Source organism: Arvicanthis niloticus, chromosome X (assembly GCF_011762505.2).
Source record: "Arvicanthis niloticus isolate mArvNil1 chromosome X, mArvNil1.pat.X, whole genome shotgun sequence".
In the NCBI taxonomy this organism is placed as follows: domain Eukaryota; kingdom Metazoa; phylum Chordata; class Mammalia; order Rodentia; family Muridae; genus Arvicanthis; species Arvicanthis niloticus.
In genome coordinates, this window is record NC_047679.1 from 83102537 (window position 1) to 83129690 (window position 27154).

Below are 27154 nucleotides of genomic sequence, written 5' to 3' on the forward strand. Positions count from 1 at the left end.
TAAGTTTTGGACACACATTTCCCAATTGAATCAAGCATTAGAACCAGTCCCAACAAAATATGTAATAGTAAATTCTCCAATTCATATAACCTGTATCTTTAGAGAACAATATCACATCATACCACAACACCACATCTAATCACACCACACCATAACACATCACCACACACCATAGCTCACCACAATACACCACAACACACCACCGCAACACACTACAGCACACCACATCACACTATAGCACACCACACTACACCACACTACACTACAGCATATACATTCTTGCTCCAACCAACACACAGATTGATATAAAGAGGAAATAAAATTTGTACATTTTAATGCATTTTCTTCAGTCATTATGTTGTACTGTCTTCCAAGTGTTTCTCTTTTCCCTCTGTATCCTTGTCTCTCTTTTAAGAACTTCCTTTTGGAGGGGCCATCAGGAGACCATTCCACCTGGGTATTCACCCCATGTACAGCCACCTAAGCTAAACACTGTTGTGGATGGCTGGAAGTGCATAATGTGAGGAACATGATATAGCTGTCTCCTTAGAGGTCTGCCAAAGACTAACACACTCAGAGGACAATGCTCACAGTTAACCACTGATATGATCAGGGGTTTCCCAATGGAGAGCTTAGTGAGAGGACTGAAGGAGCAGAAAGGGTTATTGACCCCAGGTGGAAAGCAACAATACCAAACAACCAGAGCCCCCCAGGGCCTAAACCACCAGCCTGGGAACACATAGGGAGGGATCCAAGACTCCAGAGGTATATGTAGGGGAGGATGGCTTTGTTGGACATAGGTGAGAGAGGAGTTACTTGGTCCCATAAAAAAAAAAAATGAACACACAGTGGGGGGGGGGGAATGTGAGGGCGGGGATGGGATAGTGAGGGGGGGTAGAAGCATGAGGAGGGGGATGGGATACGAGGTTTCTGGTTGGTGGGAGGAAGTAGGGTAAGGGGATAAAATCTGAAACGTAAATACTACAACAAATTTTAACAAGCAGAAAAAAAAGGCGTCAGAACCAACATCTTAAAAAAAAAATGTCAGCCCCCTGGGGGTGGGAAATTTTTTTTCTTGATACTAAAACTTGTTCTGAGAATTGTATATTGCAGAATACACAGCCTTGGTGTATCTACTCATCAAGCATACTGAGCAGACCTGCCCAAACCTCCGATGTCCTGGCATTCCATCTGGATTCAGTGAAGACACAGCATCAGAGAGGCTTATCAACTTACTCTTCCCCCCACCCCTCTTCTAAAATCTCAATGCCCTTAATCAGCTTGAAGAAGTTAAAGAAGAGTCAGCGCCCCTATTCCCTGAGCTTGGGGACTAATGTGGTTAATAATGGTCTGTCTTTCTAGGGAAAAGTAGTGGTTTTGTTGGAACAGGGGGGATTAGCTAGGACTTATTGCATAGCCATAACCTATTGGTAGAAATTTGTATAATTATTATCAAGATGAAGTTATAATTTCTTAAATGGTACAAAATTTACTTTGATTTCAAATTTAAGGTTTCATTGGTATGAGCTTCTTATTGACATAAAAGTAAGATGAATATTGACACTCTCATAGGCATTGTGCCTATATAACACATTTAGGAATACAAGGCTTAGACCCAGCCCTTTTTTACCTTTTTTAACTGATTTGGGATGGTTAACCTATGAGTTAAGGGACTATAGCAAATTCATGGTTTTGAGTTTATTGTTAGGGTGTTTTCCATATTTTATTTAGAAATAGCTGAGAGGAGTGAACAGACAACAGTCCAGGTTACCTTACATGGATAGTTGGTTTTCAAAACATCAGAAGTCCATAGAACTGATGCTATAAATATTTATATATTAATGTTCATTTTGATTAGAGACCTGTCTGCTCCTGACAGCTTCCTGTCGTGGATTCTAAGAAGAAATTGAGCATCCTTGGAGATACTCCAGTTGTGGTGAGACAGCCACTAGGCAAGGATTGCCTCTTTCCATCTACAGACAAATTACTGTCCAGAAAAGGACACACATGCAGAATAGTCGACTGATTATATCTGCCTAGACAAAGTAATCAGACCTTAATAATCCTGCATCACCAAGGTCTGTCAGATGATCCTGGGCCAGAAGGCTGAAGATTTGATGCTCCAACATTCGGTAGTATAGGGGCTTTTCAGGTGTTCAGCGGTCTCTATAAATTGGCTAACTTTTAGAAGCTATGCTTAGTGCTTCCCATAACTTCAGTTAACTCAGTCATTCTGGATTTCTGGTGGGGTTGAAGACCTATAGTCTCATAACCAATCCTGGCTATTTACTTTGAGAGAAAAGATCTGAGTAGATGGTTTTCAGCTGACATTCATTCTAAAGCCAAAAAGCCAGGATCAAAAGTAAGTGTTTTAGTTAGAAGAGATGACAGAGGTTCTGGTTAGTCAACAAAATGATGGACTGGGTATTAGGACTATCTTGTACCTCACTGGTACAATTAGGAATAAGTATGCTCTAATTGTATTTTGAGAGAAAAGTTCTACTTTAACAGGAAGAGTGATATCTAAGTGGGAAGGAGTACTGAGAGGAAGAGATGGAACAAGGAGAGAAGATGAAGAAGAGGAGAAGCTAGGTGATGAGAGAGAGAAAGAGAGAGGGGACATGGAGGCAGATGTTCACATGTCTCCACCAGTCAAAGATAGTTTTTGTATCTAGGTTGGGTATTGGGTTACACTTCTGATTGAGCATTACCAAACTTATAAATCCTTTGATTAACATTTTAAAAAAATCGTATAAAAGCAAAAAGGAAAGCGGGGGCATGGGACAGGGGTGTTCTAGGGAGGGGAAATGTGGAAAGGGGATGGCATCTTAAATGTAAATAAAATATAAAATAAAAAATCAGAAAAAAATGAGACAGGAGGATGAGCTAGATGAATTGTCCTCAGTCTAAGGGATGTGCCTAGAGAAGAGCTGTGTGCCTCACATGAAATCGTAGGTGATGAGAATTAAACATGAGGTCAATATCTTGTTTTGCTGTTCTTAGCCCCCTGGGTTTTCTAAGTTGGAAGACTGAGAAATAAAGTGGAATGTCTGTAGTCCAGTTCATCCACACTGACGCTTAATCAGTTTCTAACATCTATATTGTGAAAACATCTAGACAAAACTTGGGGGTCAAGGGAGTAGCCAGAGATCACTGTCTCACTGCTCCATACATGGGCTTAGGTGCATCAAAGAGCGATGGACGAAGCAGAGGGCTAGCCTCTGACAGTGTCCAAGATTCTCCATTTCAGATGATCTACCTTGAACATGTCATCCAGCAGGTCATGTTTCAACAGACCTGGTGACCTTGGAAGCTTGCCCTGTGGTACCTCTTCAATGGTGTACAAGGAGTTTCTTGGCAGGCTTCCTCTGGGAACTGAAGACATGTGTGACCAACTAATTACTCTGAGATTCTGATTTTAGGACATAGGGTCAAAGTTGTGGAGTCTGGGGATCTCGGTAGTGTTGTGAAACATGAGCTTGTCCCATTCTTCTTGTCATTGCCTCAGATTAACTACTGCCAGGGGTCACATGGTAGGCTTTATGGAAATGTCTCCCTGCCTTTGTTTGCTGCAGGGACATCTTAGAAGGTACATTTTGGATATGGGATTCCTTGGGCCCAGGGAGTCTGGAGCTGGAAATTGGTTGTATCCAGAGATTTTGAGAAACTGTTACAGGGTGTTCCAGGGCTGGGTCTTCATGTTAGAAGGCTTTCTCATAACTTTCAGTCCCAAGACAGGCTGTTAATTGGGGGGAACTTGGCAGGACAGGATGTAAATATTTGCCTGTTACATTGCTGGAGTCCTCATTCTATCCAGGGTTGGGGCTTTGGAAGTGGACACGTATGACAACAAAAACAATGAATATACTAATGAAATAAAGAAAATGTTTGGAGTGTTAAAAAAATGAACTTCCTTTTGTCCTGATTAAAAGTATGTGTCATGTTAACAAACCAGTTTTTCTTTGTATTTTGTGTGTTAATCCCCTTAAAGTCCTAAAGAATACTTTATTTACACATAGAAATTCAAGGTGGACAGCTGGTTTATTTCAACATCTGCTGTGCCACATTCTCTGGACTATGTGACTTCTTGAAATAAATTGTGTGTGTGTGTGTGTGTGTGTGTGTGTGTGTGTGTGATTTCTAACAGAAACAGGGTACAACTTTCAATGGTTTCAAGATGTTTTCCTTTGTTTCTATTTTCTGGTGTCTTGATTTACTACAAAATTTTCGGCATGTCTGTTTTTCTACTATGTGTTTTTTCAGAAGTAGATTTACGTTCTACTTTCATGTCACATATTTCATTGTGCTCTCTCTGTCCAACCTCCTCACATCTTGTCTACTACTGTTTGTCCACTTTCTAGATTCATGACCTGCACACACACACACACACACACACACTCTCAAACACACACACAAACATAGACACACACACACAGACACACACACATCGACATACACACACACACACACACACACACACAACAGCAAAAGGGAGAAGGAATGGGCTGAGGAACTATGAGACAAGGACCGAGGGCAGACAATGTTTGGAATGTAAATAAACAAAAAAGTTAGAAATAAATAAATTTTAAAAGAAAGAAGAAAAAATGATTGAACATTGACAGCAACATTGGAGAACAAGGAACCTTCGAGTTTGGGTTGGATGTAAAGTATCTGATCATGGTCAATGCAGGGACTGCACCCTCCATAAAACAGACTAGGAGGGCGTTTGTGGCTATGATGGCTGTGAAGGTCCTCTGCATATCACCTAGGCTATTGCACCATTTGTTAATCTCGGTTCTGAGATCTACTTCCTGTGGTGGCCAGATGCCATCCAACCAGATAGCTTTCATGTCATCAACGTACCTCTGCACCCTGGAAATCAGTGATTGAAACTGTCAAATAGCAGCTGATCCCAATGCAGAGCCTGTGCGCCCAGAAGTGAAGAAAAGGGGCTTCACAGGAGATCACATAATCTAAGGGGAAGGATGAAAACTGTTTCCTCAAGGGGCGGGATCTAGGCAATTCTGTGTGATTGTCTCTGTAACGCTGTGTCTGATCTTCAAGGTACAACCTTCTTCTGTACCTTTCTAAATGTATGTTTTTGCTGAAGAAGTAGTTCAAACCTACATTTGAGCAGTCATGAGGCCCAGGTCTCAGAGGGCTCCTGGTAGGCTCCCCTGAAGGGAGGGACATAAGGCTAAATGTAGCCCCAGCTGGCCTCTCTGTACCCAGCCTCGCAATGCCATCTTCAGAACCCCTGCTTCAAAATGGTGTGATGTTACTAACCCTGCAGAAAGACATTGTAATTACTTTGTCATGATAGTCAAGTTATTGTGGGTGTGCCATGTTTGAAAGAAGATAAAATTTGTTACTATTCATATTATTTTGTTTCATTGAATAGAGATTGTTTTTTCCTATAAGCAATAATGTAAAAATCCCATAAAAGTAGTAAACAAGAAATCCTGAATGATTCCGAAAGAAATGATGCAGATGCCTTGAAGCTAAAGGAAGGCAGCTTCCGGGATTGTGGCTTGATATAGGGTTTGATGAGGGTCTACGTAGGTATGGGGATGTAGCTCAGTGGTAGAGCACATGCTTTGCATGCATGGGGTCCCGGGTTCGATTCCCGGTATCTCCAAACCTTTACACTTTTTCTTGTCAGGGCCTTTTTTATTTTTACATAGGGTGTCACTACATGGAAGACATTTCCATGGAAACCGCCATAAACCGGAGACTATGATAAAAGAGCTCATCTATGTCCATGACAACAGTGTTCCTCTAGAACCCTGATGACATTTCCACGGACACTTCCATAGCCTGGGGAGTACAGCGTGCTCAAGCCTCCAGGAATAGGTTTTGGTCACAGCTTGACCAAAGCTCTGCTTTCATGCTGGTGGCAGTTGCCTAGAGGATGTGCTTTCTCAGGTCATAGATAGATAACAAGGGTGAATGAGTTCTGCTTTAAGAAAAAGAAAGCAAGGGCTGGGCCGAGCATTCCTAGGTACTGAGCAGAGAGAGGAGCCTTATGGTTGTCATAGTAACCTGGGGTCTTTTGGAGACCTTCTTCAATGGAGACCTAGTTGATGCAGTGAGAGAAGCATTCTCTCTTACCAAGATTGTGGGTTCCCAGAGATGAACACTTCAATGTCCCTGAGGGTGGGAAGACAGGTGCAGGGATCCCAGACCTGAGTTGGCTCACTTCCACCTTGGGATTTGTGGCTAGTGAGTCCCCTCCAGAAAGAGAGAGACATAGGGCAGTCTGCCTCTCAGAGGGTGCTGCTCTGTACCATGATGCACAGGTGCCATTTCCGGGGAGGGGATGTGAGGAGGGGGAGATAGGAGAGAATAGAGTGTGTACACTGTGGTCCCAGTATTCCCCAAGTGAAACCGGTATGAGAGGTGGGACATTAAGTGGAAATTCTAAACAATAGTCTATGATGGTCCTGTATAGATGTCTCAGATGATTATTTACATATGCAGTTGGCTAGAATACTTTCTTTTCCTTTCTTTACTAATTTTTGGTGGTGTTGGGTTTTGTTCCTTTGTTTTTTTTTAAACTTCCAGGTTTGCTTTGTTTTGAGACAGTATCATGGTGTCCTAGCCTGGCTTAGAACTCTAAATGATCCTCCTACCTCAGCTTCGTGGTGATGGGGTTATAATTGTGGAAAACCTATGTGCTTTGGATTAACCAGAAATTTTAAGTTGTCGATTTTTTTGGTACCCACTCTACCAAGTGACCCTGGTTCTCCTCAGAAGCCCCAGCCATGCTGCTGTCTGCATACCTGACTTGTTAGTCTTGCTAACAAATCCCTTATAAAATGAGCAATCTTACTCAATGTCCCAGTTCACACAACAGCCCATGTGCAACCTTTCACATTTTTCAATTTCTGTTTACTGCTTGACTTTTGAAAGCTTTTCGGCAAGTTCCAGAAAACTTGCTACTGGATATGAACTGTTCAAACTTTTCCCCTAGTCATGGACTGAAAGCTTCTCATTGTTTAATCTATGGAAACTTTTATATTTTATAGATTTCACCTTCTCCAGTTCTCCAATTTTGTTTTTTCCTTGCTGTTTTGTCTGAGAAATATTCATGTAGCACCACGTGATAGAGACTGGTTTTTTCTGTGTTGTGATATATACTTTATTTGATAACTGTGTACCTCCAAATTTATATTTTAATATTTAATATATTTATGGGAGTGTTGTATCTTCAGGTACACCACCATGCCAGAAGAGGCAACAGATCCCCCTGTAGATGGTTGTGAGTCACCATGTGGTTGCTGGCATTGTAATTCAGGACCCCTGGAAGAGCAGACAGTAATCTTAACCACTGTGCCAACTCTACATGCCCATTATTTATATTTCTGGGTATGCATATGTGCTTACCTCAGCACTGTTCGCAGACAGACAATCCTCTCTGCATAAAATTGAAATTGCATTCTTATCAAATATCAGTTGTCCAGGATGTCAGGCATAGAACACATGCCCAAAATCCCAGCACCTGGTGGGGTTGTAGCTAAATTATATTCAGGTCTTCTCAGCCCAGTCTACGCACAAGCTTGATTTGAGCATGGGATTCACTAAGAAATGTTCCCTCAAAATATGCAGTTGTCTATAAAAGTGTGAGTGTAACTATGACTGTTGATTTCAGTCTTTCTGGACTTGTCCACCTTGTTCCAATAGCATTCAGGCTTAGTAATCTTACTCCCATATGGAGGTCTCTTTTCAGGCAATGTTCTTCTCTGTCTTTGTTTTGTTTCTTAGCTTCCTTCTTCTATACATATATCTGTGAGGTTTGGAATTAGCAAACCCAATTAAAATAAATAGTATTATTCATATTATTGTTGCATTGAACATGTAGAACATTTTTTAAGCAATAGAGATCTTACCAATAATGAATTGTCAGACCGATGGGCATATATCATCTGGATTTTGGATGTAGTAATTCAGCAATGTTCTGAGCTGTTCTAATATGTAGGCAGTATAGGTCTATTTAGCCAGATTACTCACAAACATTTGACACATTTGATTCAAATAGTAATGGAATTATTTTAAACTAGAAGTACTGTTTATTACACTTTCTGTGCATCAATTTTTTAGTTTTCTGTGAACTGTCAGAAAGCAAATGTCAAGGACACTCACAAATGATCCCCAGGGACCACTCAATGATGGAGACTTTATGTGTTGTTTAATGCAGTTTGCCCCTATCTACTTAAGAGCATGCAGAGACTACTGAGTCTATGAAGGAAACTGATGCATGTCCCAGAGTCGAGTCTACATGCTATCTTCACAAGACTCACATTGAAAGAACGTGATAGAATGGCTTTCAGCATCCTGTGTGTAATGGATATTGGTGAGTCTGCTGGAAGATGTGGTTGGACTTCTTCCCCTCTCAAGCAACAACTTAATGGATACCAGGAAGCTAGACTAGTGAGGGGAGAGAAGTAGCGTGTGAGGGAACAGGGATTCTGAGAAAGAAGCTGGGTCTGCAGAGAGTGATTGGCTGACTGGAAATTTAGTGCTTTGGAGACAAGGCACATTTTTCTCTGTGTAGGACATTACGGGTTAAATTATGAACTCATGACATTCACAGTCAGATGCCAGCATATATTAGAAGGACATGTGATATACAACCTACTACCCCTTGCATTGCTTGCCTAGTGTCCTAATGTTGACGCCTAAATGACTCCTGTGAAATCTGGAAGGGACTAATAATATAGTCATGAAAGTTAGTTAAATCACTTATAGCTGTGATGATATCTTTTCAGTGTTAAAATTCTATTGCTACTTCTTCAAAGGTGATCTGGTGTTTAGTACATTGCTTCTTTATTCTCCATATTGATTTATATCCCTATGGCTCAGAATACCCATGTTTTCTCACACTGTTACCCACTCATATTGCTATTCTACAGTTTGAAGCTCAGTTTGACCCAGTATTGGCCAGTGGACTTCATGGTGTCTTCATCTGATGCCTCTGCAGTATTTCCTGAGTCTGAACATTTCACTCTGTGCCTTTGTATAGTACATGGAAAGCCAGGGCACCTGGAAATGTAATGGTAAATGAACAAGCTCACACTTCCACTCTGTGTATATATTCCCTGGCACTGCTGGGTGTGTCCAGGGTTATCAACTAGGAAGAAAAAAGTGATCCTGTATTCCTTCTACTGAAGTAGTCTGGCCAGACAAGCCACCATCATTCCATCCTCTGGGATTTAGCTGCTTTCTCCTCCTGGTTTCCTCTACTCCATGTTTCTTTCCTGTGTGTTACCTTCCAGTGTGACAGAGAAAGGTTTGATCTCTGTATCCCAGAAGCATGAGCTCATTGAGAAGAATGCAGTGTGCTGTGGAGATTCCCGGTCTGAATGCATGTATAGAATGTGTGTTTGCTCTGGGCAGGATTTTTCTCTTCCACCATCCTATCCTACTTAACAGGTTATCCATATTCTGTCTCATGTTCATCAGCAGTCTTTTGAGGTTAAGTGTGATTCCATGTACAAAAACACTGTGCAAACACAAAAAGAAGGAGTGACAGAGGTTCTGTGGAGTAATTCTTTTACAGCAGGTGTCCTAGAACTCAAGGATAAGGTACTAAATTAGTGGTCCTCACATGTGGTGTGTGCTGCATGTCCAGCTCTCTCTGGTTTCATTCTTAATATTATTCCTTCACAATCTTCCCATGTAGTGTTGAGTTCCTAATACACCCTTTATTCTCCACATGGGAAGCACTTCCAACTACTTGCGCAGGGAATCTTTGGGATCTTCATATTGAACACACACACACACACACACACACACACACACACACACCAGTTAAATTGTAATTGCCTTGGCTACCTCAATGGCAATTTCTAAAGGCACTCCTAAGTTACCCCTGCTACCCCATGTCCAATCAAGGAAGTGGCCAGTGGCCACTTACCAGAAATTTCACATGGCTCTTTGGCCTTATCTACTGAACCTCCTATGTCCATCCATCATTCTCCCCCATGTCCTGGTGATTCCTTTCTCCTCCCTCTTGATTCCTAGCATTTGCAACTCTGTGGTCCTGACCCATCTCTCTTTGCACAGTCATTGGCCCCTGGCATCTACATTGATCAATCAAAACCCCTTTGGAATTAAAGACCTTTAAGTTTTGGGCACACATTTCCCAGTTGAATCAACCATTAGAACCAGTCTCCAACAACCAATGTAATAGTAAAGTCTCCACTTCATATAACCTGTATCTTTAGAGAACAATATCACTTCATACCACAACACCACATCTAATCACACCACACCATAGCGCACTAGAATACACTACAACACACCAGAGCATACCACTGCAACACACTACAACACACTACATCACACTATAGCACACCAGCACACACCACACTACTCCACACTGCACTACAGCATATACTTTCTTGCTCCAAACAACACACAGATTGATAAGAAGAGGAAATGAAATTTGTACATTGTCAATGCATTTTCTCCAGTCTTTATGTTGTACTGTCTTCCAAGTGTTTCTCTTTTCCCTTTGTATCCTTGTCTCTCTTTTAAGAACTTCCTTTTGTCCTGATGAAAAGTATGTGTCATGTCAACAAACCAGTTTTTCTTTGTATTTTCTGTGTTAATTCCCTTAAAGTCCTAAAGAATACTTTATCTACACATAGAAATTTAAGGGGGACAGGTGGTTTATGTCAACATCTGCTGTGCTACATCCTCTGGGCTATGTGACTTCTTGAAATAAATTGTGTGTGTGTGTGTGTGTGTGTGTGTGTGTGTGTGTGTGTGTGTGTGTGTGTTTCTTCTACCTGAAACAGGGTAGAACTTTCAATGATTTCATGGTGTTTTCTTTGTTTCTATTTTCTGGTGTCTAGATTTACTCCAAAATTTTCAGCATATCTGTTTTTCTATTCTGTGTCCTTTCACACCTAAATGTACCTTCTGCTTTAATGTCACATATTTTATTGTCCTCTCTCTTTCTATCATCCTCAAATCTTGGCTACTTCTGTTAGTGGTCCACTTTCTTGATTCATGACCTGCAAAAACACACACAGACATACACACACACTCGTCCACACACACACTGAAGCCACACTCACAATGCACATATAGTTCTTGATTCAATAAACGAGAAAAACCATGGGACATTTTACTTTACTGAGTGTGTTTTATCAGTGAGCATTTTGAAAGTTTAAGCCCTGCGCTACATTTATTTCTGTATAAGATCATTATTCTTTAGACATTTTTCACTTTTTGTCTCATATGAAGTTAATGTTGCTGTGATAAAAACACAATGGCCAAAAGCAAGTTGGGAAGGAAAGGTTTGTTTGGCTTACACTTCCACATCACTGTTCATCATCAAAGGAAGTGAGGGCAGGTTATCAAACACAGCAGGAACCTGGAGACAGGAGCTGATGCAGAAGCCAAAGAGGGATGCAGCTTACTGACTTACTCACATGTTCAGCCTGCTTTTATATGGAACCCAGGACCACCTTCCATCATTCACTTACTAAGAAAATGCTCTGCAGGCCTGCCTACAGCATATTTTTATGGAGGCATATTCTCAGTTGTGTCTCTGTCCTCTCTGATGACCCTGCTTTGTGTAAAGATGACACAAAACCAACCATCATGCATGTGTATGTGCTATTTCTTACTTTAGTGTATATTTTTCTGTGGTTTGGTTTTCTTTTACATATACTTCTAGCTGGCCTGGAATTCACTATGTAGTGCAGGACGACCTTGACCATCTTGTGATCTTCCAGTCTCTGCCTCTTGATTGTGGAAGTGATTATAGTCACACACCATGCAACTCTTCTTGGAGTTTGTTTTTCTAACACACTCACTTTCAGTTTAACATTTAAATAGACACTTTTGTTACAGTGGGGACAATTTGGAGGTCTTTTATTCTTAAGAATAACCTATCATTTTGCAAAGAAGAGCTCAACAAGTAGACAGGCTGTAAGTTTTGGTAGCTGTCAGGAGAGAAGAGAGGGATAGGAGAAATAGAGAAAGCCATCCCTTTGGAGTCAGGGTACAAGAGAGCAGGAAGTTTCATCAGTTGAGTCAGTAGTTTACTGTGCTGGAGGTAAATGATGGGCATGCCTAAGCCCTTCATATAAGAAAGGAGAATTCCAGAGTGTCAGAACAGGCAGGCTCAGGATTCTCACTGGTGTCTGAAAAAGAAAAGGGAAGAAAACACAGACACATTTGACTTAGAATTTTAAAGAAGATTAAGGAGCAGGGAGGATGGCTTTTATAACTTGCAGATGATTCAACAAGTAAAAGTGCTTGTTTCAAAGGCATGCATGCTTCATGATCTGAGTTCAGATCACACAAATCACGGAAAAAAGCCAGATGTGGCCCTCACAATCTATAATCTCAGGATTCCAACAACAAGATGGGTGACAGGGGCATAAGAACTCACTAAAAGCTTGTGTGCCACATAGCCTGGAGTATGTGCTATGTGCAGTATACTAAAGCAGCAGAAAAAGAGAAACCCTGACTCTAAAGATTGAGGATAGAACTAAATCTAAACTAAAATTGTCCTGTGACCTCCACACTTGCACTATGCCATTTACATGCCTGTATACACACACACACACACACACACACACACACACACGGATATCATTGACAGAGGATGCACATGTATATATCTTCTGTACATAGTGACAGTATTGATTGTGTTCAGTTTCATGGAGCAAATGAGTGAGATGGACAAATGGATTTCCTCTGTGTGCTCTGTGTGTGCATGCATGTGCGTGTTGTCATACTAGCTTCTACAGCTTCATCATGTCTATTCTTTATATTCACCTTAGACCAGGATTGGGTTCCAATCTCGGGTTTATATTAGATATACCTAAGATACTAAGTGTTATATGCCATGAGAATATAATCCAGCCTATGCTCTTCCCCTCCCCACCATACAGAATACATCAGACCTGACTTGCACTGATGTAGTTCTTGTGATACCCACGAGGTGGCAGCACTATATTCTTACAATTTAATGAAAGGGGCTGATGTTTTACAGAGTAGCAAATATCCCCAAGTTAATGTATTTCTAGTGTGTTGGGAAGCTTCCTGGGTATACTAGAGCAGTTCCATTCATGCATTACCACAAATCTAGTGCTCAACATTTCACTTCATCTCCACTCAGTGTAAAGTGAGCAGTTCAAAATGTATATACAGGGGCATTTTATGGAGAATATGGTATCCATACTGGGATTGAATTCTGTGGCCCTCAGGTGTGTTTCCCACATATTCCAACCCCTCTCCAGAAGACTATGGTATGACTACATAGATCCCTCCCTGTCAGACACCTTCACTCTCTGTCAATCATCAGCCAAACACTATGTTCCTTGGTGACTTTCAAGAGCATCCTGGTGTTTGTGGTCTGTTTTACTATTATTCTTTCATGCTGATCATTTTAACAGGCAAAGTTGAAAATATTTGTTCATGGTGGATTAGGTTTTATTTGTGTGTGAGTGTGTGTGTGTGTGTGTGTGTGTGTGTGTGTGTGTCTATGCTTGTGTCTGTGCCTGTGTGCATAGATGTCCGGGGGGATTGAGAATATATACTTTTGTTTATACAAATGAGTGTATGAGTGTGTGTGTTTGTGCCTGTGCATGTGTATGTGAGTGCCTGTTTGCATGCTCATGTGGGGGGGGGGTTATGTGCACATGTGTATTTTTGTATACGAATGAGTGTATCACTGTGTCTGTCTGTCTGTCTGTCTGTCTGTTGTCTGTCTGTCAGGCTGTATGTGTGTGTGTGGTTCATGTGCATGTTTACATTCATGTTAAGGCCACAAAACGACTTTGGGTGACTTACTCTATCACTTTCTGATTTATTCACTTGGGAAAAGTTCGATCACTAGACTTGTAACTAGGCTGGAAGGCAGCAGGTCTCACCCGAAATCCATCTTCACAGCAGAGGGTTAGAGTTGTATGTGTCACTGTGGCCAGCATTTGTACCTTTGAAAATCCTGGGGGATGGGACAGTCCTAGAGTACAGGATTAATGTAGGAGACTTGTCAGGAAAGCATATCCTTATCATGAGCAAAATGATGCTTATGACAGGAACAGAAATCTTTCTCTTAGTTTTATGCTTTAAAACTTGTGGATAGGCAGCTAGAGACATCTAAGGAAAACTGATCTACATATGTTACAGTCTTTGTAACCAGGATATTCTGTTTTTTTAAATTGGGTATTATATTTACATTTCAGATTTTATCCCCTTACCCCACTTCCCCCCACCACCCAGAAGCCTCTTATCCCATCCTTCCTCCTCATGCTTCTATGAGGCTGTGCCTCCACCTACCCCCTCCCCACACCCACCTCCTCACACTCACATCCCCCCCCAACTCAGTGTTCATCCTTCATGGGACCAAGAATCTCCTCTCCCACCTATGCTTGACAAGGCCATCCTCCACTACATATACAGCCGGAGTCATGGGTCCCTCCCTATGTGCACTCAGGCTGGTGGTTTTGACCCTGGGAGCTCTGGTTGGTTGGTATTGTTGCTCTCCTCATGGGGCCACTAACCTTTAGGATTTCCTGTTATTATGTTCATCTCTTCAGTAAATAAAATTTATTCAGGCACTATCCCATTGTATAGCACAGACTGGTCTGTAACCCACTCTTTCATGAGTCTGCCTAAGACTTTCTCTTGTATCCACTTCAGCTAAATATTCCTTCACCTGTTTGCCACAAAAACACCATCCAACTGACTTCCAAAGAACCCTTAAGTTTCCACTTCAAGCTTGGGCACACAGGAATTTATAAACTGTCATCTGTCATAGTCCGTGATCTATTGCTGTGAAGAGACCCCAAGATTAAGGCAACTCTTAAAAAAGAGCATTTAATTGGCCTCCTTACACTTTCAGAGGTTAGTTCATTATCAGCATGGCAGGGGCATGGTGACCTGCAGGCAAACGTGGCTGGAACAGTAGTTGTACATACTGATCCACAGACAGAAAGAGAGACTGGGTCTGGCATTGGCTTTTTGAAACCTCAAAGCTCAACCTGGATTCAATACCACATTTCCTCCAACAAGGCCATATCTAATCCAATAAGGTCACACCTTCTAATTTTTCTCAAATAGTTTTACTCACTAATGAATAAGCATAGAAAATGTGAGTCAGTCTTATTCAAAGCATCGATCCCTGCAAAACATCAAAGACACTAGAGCTCTATGCATATATCACATGCCCATGCATATATTCCTCAGATCCTCTACACTATAGCTAAGAGAGCCTTTGTGAAAGTCTTCACCTTTACCTCTCCTTGAGAGACCCTCGTTTTTCTGCAAGGAGGCTTTTATGGGAGCTTTGTTTTTCAGAATATTATGTCATCCTTCTCCTCATTTTACATTTTATGCACGTGTAACATAAACACAGCTTGGTCAGTGAGGTTTCCCTTCAAAAGTTACAGCTGTTTCCAAAGTACTGTCTGAGCCATTATACCTGGACATCAGAAATGCAAATAGCCAGAAGCATGTCAAACTGATCAGTTTCTCAGACCTGCAAAAACAAGTGTTCTCTTAAATTACTTAGAGTTTAAACAAATGAAAATGATATACAAAATAGTTGAACAGAAAGATTTAAGAACTTTAGATATTCATGCTGCTGGAAGAAGCAGGCCTTCTGGTGGAGGGCAGTCTCTCTGAATCATGCCTTCTAAGTGGGCACACATACCCACAGGAAAATTTATTTTCTAAGCAGCTATAAAATGAAATAGTGCGACATGCAGATCTGAAGTTCCACTAGCAGTCCCTATCATATAACAGAATCCTAATACACAGAAATCAGTTATGTATATAGATAAAAGTCTACTTAATAATGAGTGTGTGTTTCTGTGTGTGTGTGTTTCTCTGTGTGTGTGTGTGTGTTTGTGTGTGTGTGCATGTGTGTGCGTGTGTGTGTGTGTTTCTGTGTGTGTGTGCATGTGTGTGCATGTGTGTGCGTGCGTGTGTGTATGTGTGTGTGTGTGTGTGTGTGTGTCCTTTATTCAAAGAGCCCTAGGTTGGGACACTGGAAAAATACATGGATAGATTCTTCAGCAGCTAAGAGCTCTTTGTTCCTCCAGTGTTCCTGAGATCAGTTACCAGCACCCATGTCATGAAGCTCACAACTGCCTGCAACTCCAGCTACAGAGGATCCAATGAGTCTGGGTTTGACACATCCACAACCTTCCTCTCCCGTAATTGAAAGTAAAAATCTAAACACAAAACAACCAACTGGGATAACTTAGTACTTGTCATTTTATATTTTTAGGGAAAATGTTTCTGTTTACAAAAATTATAGCATTTAATGGTGAGAAAGGTCATCTATTAAAGATGGTGTCAGGTGACATCAGGAGACCCTTGTGAAAATTGCAGAACTACAAGCCAGCTAGTGAGTTGTTCCATAAACAGGAGAATTCGGGCAACTCATGGAGGTCCATGGATCCATGGATCCAGGGTGCCAGGGAAACCAGTACACGCAGGGTCCTGCATGACAACAGGAAATGCTTTTGAGACATTCCAGGCTCTAGTTATTACCACTGGGTATCTCTAAATGAGTGGATGTACCCTCACAGATCTAAAATCCTGCATGCTCTTCATGGTACATGGTAGGTCGTCAACAAAGTCCACCCTGGCCCAACTTTCCCCTTCCTGCCATAGAAAGGATGAGACTTGCTGAAATCAAACACTGTGACCGTCAGAGTGACCACCTGGAAGTATCTCAGTAAGAACAGCACACACTCATGCTTGCATTGAGATTGAAGCTTTACAGCCATTAACGTGATGCAGGGAGATGTGGATGGGAGATTTAACAAGGAAAAAGACCATCAGACAGTTTTTATCCATATTAGCATATGTCTCCTTGATTTATACTTCAATATTAGAAAAATAGATTCCCACTGTGTGTGGATTCATACACAAGAAATAGAAAGAGAAATCATGGTCCTCTTGGCTTTTATAACCAATCCATTTCCTGCTCTGGGATGCCCTCTGCTCCATTGCACAGGGGTTGCTGACTCAGTAGGAACAAACATACTATACTATGACTTTGGCACTTTTCACTGATATAGGAGACTAGGAGGTACTCTTTGAAGAAGGATGTGAAATAGAACCTCATTCCTTCCCTGTAATTGAGTTTGTGTGATCTCCCATTAGTGTGCCTCATCCTAAAATAGGTAAGTTAAGAATAATGGTACTATTTGTTCCTGAAATGGTTTTACAGAATAATGTAAAACATGGTTACTGAGATGTGCCCATCTGTCAACAAAAACCATAATTTAAGATCCAGATTCTACCTTTTCTCCTCAGAAATTGTCCCAGAGGTTCTGGTAGTCATGTCATCTTGGACTACTTCAATATTAGAAGCCATTAGATCATCACTGACCTTGTACATCTTTTCTGGGACACATATGCTTAGGACTTTGTCCTCTACATTGACACACATTCCTACATCAGAGTTAGTTGTGAAAGTCTCACATTTTAATATTACTATTCTTTATTTGATTGTCAAGACAGGGAGTCACTGTGTAGCCTTAGTTGTCCTAGAATTCACTCTGCAAATGTGGCAGGCCTCAAATACAGAGATCCACATGACCCTCTTCCTCTTGAGTGCTGAGACTAGAGCTGTACAGCATTCACCACAATCTTGCTTCACAATATATTTCTCAGTAGTGTGATCCTGGATTTCTTCAAGGAAGGTACATGCCTGCTTCCAGCGATGCACAAGTTTCCTTCTTTTACATTCTCTCTTTCCCTGGGGTATATAACTGGTGTGATTCAGTCACCAAAGATTCTGTACAAACTCTAGAAGTACTCTAAGTTATGGTCTGAGGCATAATGTGAACTACACCTTAAACAAGGAAGTATGATATGGAAAACAAACTTAGATTTCTAGCATCATAATTACATATTAGCAAGTATTGTGGTTTAGTGAAAGTGTGACTTGCTTTAGATCTACAAAAGCAGACCCCTTCTGGTCATGGCTGGAATATATATTACAGGGAATATATATTACAGGAAACATTCAACAGTAAGTATGAACAATATTAATTCTCATACTATGTGAGGAAGCAGGCAGTCCTACTTGTGGCTTTGATAGTTTTATGTGCGAATGTGACTTAGTCCAGGAAAGGTGGGCTAGGTTTGTTTTATAGGCTGTGGAACTATTTCTAGAAGACATAAGCATTTCAGTCAGCAGGCTGAATGAAAGCCAGATGTATCCAATAGTGTGAACAGAAGCATCCAGCACACAGAGGGCACAGACACCATGGAGACTATCGCCTGTGTGGAGTTGTGTAGGATGACTTTAGAAACTGTGAGAAACAGATTCTTTTCATGTCAGCCTTCTCCTCATGGCATCTTCTCTACACTATATAATAGTAATATTTCTTTAAATACCAGAAGTAGGATAATATTTCAATTCCTCTTTTAATGATTTGTTTGTTTCCTATAGTTGAATACACTGTCACTGTCTTCAAACACATCTGAAGAGGACATCAGATCACATCACAGATGGTTGTGAGCCACTGTGTGATTGCTGGGAATGGAACTCTGTCCATCTGGAAGAGCAGTCAGTGCTCTGAAGGGCTGAACCACCTCTCCAGCCCTTATTCCTATTCTTAAATATTATATTAGGAGAGACATTCATATATAAAAGTTGAAAATGTCTTTCATGACATTACAGTGATTTACTAGCCTATGCAAGTGACTAGGTTCAATACCCAGGAAAACACACATCCACATACATACACACAGACACACACACACAGGGACACACACACACAGACACACACACACACACACCAAACATGCAACATGCATACAGGCACACACAGTTCTTATTCATCAAAACAGTTTCAGTCCTTACATGTATTTTCCATTGTTGTCTGAACCAAACAATCTTGGTTGGGAAGGTGAAAACAGTAAACATAAACAAATGTCAAGCCAAGCAGGAGTTGTGTCCCCTGCTGTGCAGGGAATTTCCCTCATATAAAGGTAGTCAATGATTCCACATTAGACAGGAATTTCAGAAATAGCCACCGTGAAGCAACATCACTGAGTCTATTAAGAAGTAAGACAAAAGTCATGTAGAAAAAGGACACAAGACACTATGCAAGTAAGCACAAGAATTGGGTGGGCATATGCTTTTCAAGAGGATGTGCCCTGTAGGTGGCATTGAGATGCTTATACTTATGAGCCTGTGGAATTTGGAGTCATATGTCTCAATGCATATAATATCCAGCAAGGTTACAAGCAAAGATTAAAATGTACCTGGGAATTTAAAATGAAGTGAAACAGCATGAGCTGGCTTTTAGTTTAGTCTTAACGAGATAGCCCTTCTGTGAAGGAACATGTAAGGGGCTTTTTCAGTGTGTGGTTTGCAGATGTAGGAAGGAGAAGGGGGTGCTAATATAGTAAACCTGAAGACTATAAACAGTCTGGCCCAAATAAGATTTGTTGTTTATTACTTGAAATGTCCTTGGGAAACTGTGCTTCATTATCTATGCAGACTACTTTGATTTAACCAGCTGTGTTTCTAGACTCAGCAAGAAAGGCTCTCTAGATCTAAGGGTTAGGAGATACCTTCTTATCTTGCTTGGCTTCACTGTTACCTGACTTTTGCTTGGCTTCTTTCCTCCTACAGAAATATCCAACTGCAGAAGGGGGATGTCCTTTAGTCAGGAAAGCTAGGTAATATGGTGGTTTATTAATAATATGTGTAACCTATCTACCCACAGACAGTGTATCCAGTCACTTTAAAGCTACTTATGGAAATGCACTCCTTCCATTAGTCCTTCCATTCCTTATTGTTTCCTCATTCTCTTGGGTGCCTGTGAAGACCATGGCATGAAGACTTCCCAACCTGCTTCTTCTGCATTATCTCCAATGCAGTCCTTTGAATTGGCAGCAAGCTCCTATTTACCAGTTAGACCAGCAGTGACTCCACAGGAGGGAGAAGTTGATGGTCCCTATAGAATCCCATTCAGCCCCATATCTTCCAGAGCAGAAAACGTTAACACTGAAGCACTTGGGGTCAGACCTGAGCTAACAGTCTCATTGAGCCCAAGACCCCAGAAGCAATGAACAAGAGACCTACAACACCCCCATCCCAATACTGTCTTCATGCAACCAGCAATGACAGGAGAAGGCAAATGTGCACAGGCCTAGCATATGCAATGCAAACATGAGATCATGTTCTAAACAGATGATATAGTCCTAAACCAAGCCATCCAGAACATAGGACCACCAAATTCTGGTCACGGAACATTTACCTGGGTTTTGTTTTCTAAACCAGTGTTGTCTACCTAGTTTCTCTATGTACAAGCCAGGTCTGAATAAGTGCATCAGAATGAATGTCACAATTAGGTCTGCAGAAATAAAACGTATTTTACCTGAGGCTACCTCAAGATTCATTTTATCTCCCCACTTTGTTTTATCTCCCACCCCCTTTGTGTTATGACTCATAGCATTTAGATTTACTCTAGGTCTCTGGGCTATCCAGTCTCTGGTCTTGATCACCAAAGCAGTGTCAGGTGTAGGTCCCCTGTAGTGGGATGGGCCTTAAGTCAATTCAGATGCTGGGTGTTTACTCCCACAGGATTCTGCCACAGATGATCTAGCATATTTTGCATTTGGGACCACCGTGTAGATCCAGATATTTGTGGCTGAACTGATGTTTGCATTTCTCTTTTGGTGGCTTGCAGAGTACTTTCCTGTACCAAAGACACCAGAATGTAGGGGTGAAAGATCTGTGTAGGTAGACACCAGCTCTACCTCTCCATGTTCAATGAGATGTGTGTGTGTCTGTGTGTGTGTGCGTGTGTGTGTGTGTGTGTGTGTTTGTGTGTGTGCGTGTGCTTGTGCATGTGCCTGTGTGTGTTTCTTTAAGAATTGAAGCTTCCTCTCAGTTTGCAGAGAGCAAACTATGGTCTCAGCAATTCCTGGGATGCTATGTGACGCTCTCAACTGGATTTTACGATCCCTGCATGGGGACCCAAGAGGGCCAATTTAGACTCCAACTTTCTCCTTATTTGGATACTACACTTGCATGGACTTCATATATTTTACAATGTTTCTACTGCAGTAATCTCCTTACCACCTCCCAACTACCCATTAGTGCTGTTTCTCCTGCATTCTCTTCATCAATGTCATCACCCCTCTCCCAATGCATGTAATCCTCCTATTCTTGCACCCTCCCCATTCATCCACATTATCTACTCTATTCTCTCCTCCCAGAGAGATTTTTGTGTCCACCTTGTACTTCTTCTATACAGAACCTCTCTGGGTCGATGAACTGTAGCTTGGTTATTATTATTTATTTAACTGATGATAACCACATGTAAGCAAATACATCCCATATTTTTCTTTCTGCATCTGAGTTACCTCACTCAAGAAGAGTGTACTCTTCCATCCAGCTGCATGCAAATTTCATGATTTTTTTTTACTTTTAGCATCTGAGTAATACTCTTTCAGAGACCATTATGACATTCTTGTTCTGCTCCAACACTTGTTGGAGCAGAGTGTATCAGTGGGAACAACACTTGGCCTTGTGAGATATTAGGCTTGCATTTTCATAATAATAACGTTTGCCTATCTTAAGTCCAAGTTACTTTTCCACAGTAGCTGGCCTGCCTGTCCTTTGAGGCCAGACACTGCAGTCTCTGACTTTTAGCACCTCATGATAAAACATGGGGAGAATAAGTAAAGGACTAATTGTCAGGGTTTTTTCTTCTTTCCCAGAAGACTTGCCTCTAGCTTGTCAGGCAGGAGGGAGGTTTAGAGCAACAGACTTGTGTTGAACCAGAAGAGAGTCACTCACAAAAGGAAAACCTTTAACACAAACAAATATACGTGAATACATAAATTCATACACAAATTCATGTATACACATTGATACATCTTCATTCATTCCTGCTGAACACAGTTGCATACTTATATCATAATTACATACTTTTACATACACACACATCCATACTTACATATGCATACAGGTCAAAAGTCCAAGTATGAGTGCAGAGAGAATTCACACACTCTGGTTGAAAAATGAGCCAACATCTTCATTTCATAGAGAATGAAAACGCATCTACCCTTTTATTGCTAAATGAATTAAACCAAGTCTGTAAGAAAGAGAAAAGCTTTGTCCTCTTTAGTAAGACCAAGCCTGCCTTGCTGTTAAGAAAAGACGTGTTCTGTCTCATGGCAAGGAGAAGCCTGCCTGCTCCTTTTGCTCTCTCTGCAGCCTCTTCTTTGTCCCTCTTTCTGTCTGCATTCTGGGTATTACTCTCTTAATTCCCAACTTCCCTCTCAATTTGTAAGTAACTCCACTCTGCTGTCTTTCTCCTTCCTCCTCCTAATTTTGCTGTCTCCTCCTGCTCTGATGTAACAATGCCATACAAGGTAATGGTCCTAGTTTTTGGTAACTTTTCTAGGGAATACATCACATGGTTTTTACAGGCATCCATTTTTCTTTTTGACAAAAGTTTGCTAAAATTTCAAACACAAATTCACTTCATAAATTGAATAAGAAGTTTGCATCAGAGATGTTTGCATATGTATCCAATAAGACTAGACATTCATTATCTGTCACTAGCTCTACAGGCTGGTGCCGAGTTAAAGAGCATAACTGAGTTATCATTGAAGTTTTGATACATAAACACAGCCATTATTATACCCTCAGTCCTTGCACCTACAATAAATCTTTGCTTCTATTTTATAACCTTTAGTCAATTGGTTTACAACCTGTTGGAATTTGTTTGAAATTATAAATAACTGCTATCTATCTCTGAATCAACTACATTTTGACAGGTGGAGACAGACAGAGTTCTCATTGCAGTTTCAATATCAGAAAGGATTTTAATATCCTATTATATTAAAATTATATTATATAATATATTATGTATTATAAAGTCACTATTATAAAGTCACATGGACTGCTCCACGTTATCTAAATATATTATATTATAGCTTTCAGGTTTGTATTGTGTGGGACCGTTGACTATGTGAATAGCTGGGTCTCATTCTTGTGCCTACTCTTAGACTCTTTTCTTCTGTTGTCTTGTTCACGTTCTATGTGATAGTTATGTTTTATCTTATTCTATGTTATTTTATTATTTTTTTCATTTAATCTCTTAGAAGCCTGTGCTTTTGTAATGAGAGACAGAAACACAGGTCATCCAGATGAAAGGGGATGTGGACTGGATCTGGGAGAAGTACAGGGAGTAGAAGCTATCATTATCATATTTTAGGAGGAAAACATGAATTTGTTACAAATAAAAGTGGAAACTTTAAGGAAAACCCCCAGAGTGAAACATAATGCAAAAGGATCATGAACATAGAGACATACTAACACACATCTTCTTAGCACTGGGTCGTTTGAGTATCAGCAGTTATTCACCACTGCCTAAGCACTCCGTCCCCATTGGCAATGGACTGCTACTGCTTATCCCTTCCCCACACTTGACCTTGGGTCCCCTCTCTCCTTCCCTCTCCTTTTGCTTCTGTCTTCACTTTTTTACTTGCTCTCACTCTCTCTCCCTACCTACACTTCTCTGCCAGTACTTCTTGTCTTTTTGAAGTTATAGCCTTATTTTGATTGCATTTTTGAAGTATTCCTATAGTCGGTGAAGTAGAGCAATGTCCATAATCTTAGAAACAGTCTAACATACTCTGCCATCTTTATAGAATTCAATGAAAACGAAGGCACATGAAACCCAAACATATGGAACACAGAGAAAGCAGTATTAAGAGGAAAATTCATAGCACTAAAGTGCCTTCATAAAGAAATTGGAGAGATCCCACATGAGCAACTTAAAAGCAGACCCGAAAGCTCTACAACAAAAAGAAGCAAACACCCAGGAGGAGTAGACTGAAGGAAATGATCAAACTCAGGGCAGAAATCAACCAGTTAGAAACAGAGAAAAATACAAAGGATCATTAAGACCAACAGCTTGTTCTTGAAAAAAATCAACAAGATAGATACAGCCTTAGCCACATTAACTAAAGGGCACAGAGACAATATCCAAATTAACAAAATGACAAATGAAACGGGAGACATGACAACAGAAAACCAGGAAATTCATAAAAATCATCAGGACCTACTACAAAGCCTATACTCTACAAAAGTGGAAAATCTGGATGAAATGGGTGACTTTCTAGACAGATATCACATACCAAAGTTAAATCAAGATCAGATAAACTATCTAAGCAGTTCCATAAACCCTAAGTAAATAGGTATAATCATCAACCGCCCCCCCACCACACCCAGAGTCAAATGGTTTTAATGAAGAATTCTACCAGACCTTCAAAGAAGAGCTAATCCCAATACAGAATATCCTGAGGTAACTCAGACCCAAAAGGACATGCATAGTATGTGCTCACTGTTAAGTGTATATTACCCAAAAAGTACTGAATACCTAGGATACAGCCTACAGACCATAGTAACATGCAGAAAGGCCAAGTGAAGAGCCTTTGATGCCACTTAGAAGTGGGAAGAATATAATCATGGGAGGCAGAGGGAGGGAGGAATCTGCTCGGGATTGGGGAGGGAGAAGGGAAAAGAGGAACAGGATGAGATATGGGTGGGGAGTGGGGACAGGAGAGAAGCCCAGAGGGCCAGGAGTATGACTGGAAATATGCAGCCTCTGGGAGTGAAAAGTAGGGGGTCCTTCTAGATAGTACCTGTGGCCCTGGAGGGAAGAGACTCTGTGGACTCATTGGAGGTGACCTTAGTCAAAATGCCCAACACTGAAGAGAGGGAACTCAAAGAGTCCACCTCCTGTAGATAGACTGGATTACTAACCCACAGTCAGAATTTCTGACTCATATTTGTTCCTGTCTGGATGAACAGCAGAGACAAAAATGGAGAAGAGATTGAAGGAAAGGGGTCTCATTGGCCAGACCAACTTGGGATCCATCTTATGGGGTACACCAAGGCCTGACACTATTACTGATGCTATGGTGTGCTGACACATGGGAGCCTAGCATGACTGTCCTCTGAGAGTCTCTACCAGAAGCTGACTGAGACAGAGGCAGATACATACAGCCAACAATTGACCTGAAGTCATTGAGGACCCCTATGGTTGAATTGGTTGAATTAGGGAAATGACTGAAGAAGATGAAAGGGAGAGTGACCCCATAGGAAGACCAGCAGACTCAAACAACATAGACCCCAGGGAGCTCCCAGAGACTGAGACACCAACCAGGCAGCATACAGGGCCAATCCAAGGCACCTCACAGGTATATTGCAGAGATCTGCCTGGTCTGGCCTCAGGGGAGAAGATGTACCTAACCTTCAAGAGACTTGAGGCCCCAGGTAAGGAGGAGGCAGGAGGGGAGCACATTCTCAGAGGCAAGAGGGAGAAGGAATGGGATGAGGAACTATGAGACTAGGACCGAGGGAAAACAATGATTGGAATGTAAAAAAAGAAAATAACTTAAAAATAAAGTAAATTTAAAAAGAAAGAAGAGAAATAACTGAACGTAGACAGCAACATTGGAGAACAAGGAACCTTCGATGTTGGGTTGTATGTATCTGATCATGGTCAATGCAGGGGAGGCACATTCCATAAACAGAACAGTAGGGCATTTGTGGCTATGACGGCTGTCAAATAAAATATGTTAAATATTAAAATATAATTTGGAGGTACACAATTATCAAATAAAGTATATATCATGACACAGGAAAAAAAACTACTCTCTATCACGTGATGCTACATGAATATTTCACAGACAAAACAGCAAGGAAAACCAAAATTGGAGAACTGGAGAAGGTAAAATCTATAAAATATAAAAGTTTCCATAGGTTAAAAAATGAGAAGCTTTCAGTCTATGACTAGGGGAAAAATTTGAACAGTTCATATCCAGTAGCAACTTTTCTGGAACTTGCCAAAAAGCTTCCAAAAGTCAAGCAGTAAACAGAAATTGAAAAATGTGAAAGGTTGCACATGGGCAGTTGTGTGAACTGGGACATTGAGTAAGATTGCTCATTTTATAAGGGATTTGTTAGCAAGACTAACAAGTCAGGTATGCAGACATCAGCATGGCTGGGGCTTCTGAGGAGAACCAGGGTCACTTGGTAGAGTGGGTACCACAAAAATCTACAACTTAAAATTTCTGGTTAATCCAAAGCACATAGGTTTTCCACAATTATAACCCCATCACCACGAAGCTGAGGTAGGAGGATCATTTAGAGTTCTAAGCCAGGCTAGGACACCATGATACTGTCTCAAAACAAAGCAAATCTGGAAGTTTAAGAACAACAAAGGAACAAAACCCAACACCACCAAAAATTAGTAAAGAAAGGAAAAGAAAGTATTCTAGCCAACTGCGTATGTAAATAATCATCTGAGACATCTATACAGGACCATCATAGACTATTGTTTAGAATTTCCACTTAATGTCCCACCTCTCATACCGGTTTCACTAGGGTAATACTGGGAACACAGTGTACACACTCTATTCTCTCCTATCTCCCCCTCCTCACATCCCCTCCCCGGAATTGGCACCTGTGCATCACGGTACAGAGCAGCACCCTCTGAGAGACAGACTGCCCTATGTCTCTCTCTTTCTGGAGGGGACTCACTAGCCACAAATCCCAAGGTGGAAGTGAGCCAACTCGGATCTGGGATCCATGCATCTGTCTTCCCACCCTCAGGGAGACTGAAGTGTTCATCTCTGGGAACCCACAATCTTGGTAAGAGAGAATGCTTCTCTCACTGCATCAATTAGGTCTCCATTGAAGAAGGTCTCCAAAAGACCCCAGATTACTATGACAACCATAAGGCTCCTTCTCTCTCTGATCAGTACCTAGGAATGCTCCGCCCAGCCCTTGCTTTCTTTTTCTTAAAGCAGAACTCATTCACCCTTGTTATCTATCTATCACCACTCTGAGAAAGCACATCTTCTAGGCAACTGCCACCAGCATGAAAGCAGAGCTTTGGTCAAGCTGTGACCAAAACCTATTCCTGGAGGCTTGAGCACGCTGTACTCCCCAGACTATGGAAGTGTCCGTGGAAATGTCATCAGGGTTCTAGAGGAACACTGTTGTCATGGACATAGATGAGCTCTTTTATCATAGTCACCGGTTTATGGAGATCTCCATGGAAATGTCTTCCAGGTTGTGACATCCTAGGAAAAAAAAAAGTCCCTGACGAAAAAAAATGTAAAAACG

General features: G+C 41.2%; 1 non-coding gene and 1 pseudogene across 1 annotated transcript; one reads left to right on the forward strand and one right to left on the reverse strand.

Annotated features, from left to right (window-relative positions):
• Positions 1–4568: 4568 nt before the first annotated feature.
• LOC117695055 (presenilin-associated rhomboid-like protein, mitochondrial) lies at positions 4569–17380 on the reverse strand (annotated as a pseudogene).
• On the forward strand, positions 5567–5638 carry Trnaa-ugc (transfer RNA alanine (anticodon UGC)). Its single transcript has one exon. It is a non-coding gene; the product is annotated as a tRNA-Ala (tRNA).
• Positions 17381–27154: the final 9774 nt, after the last annotated feature.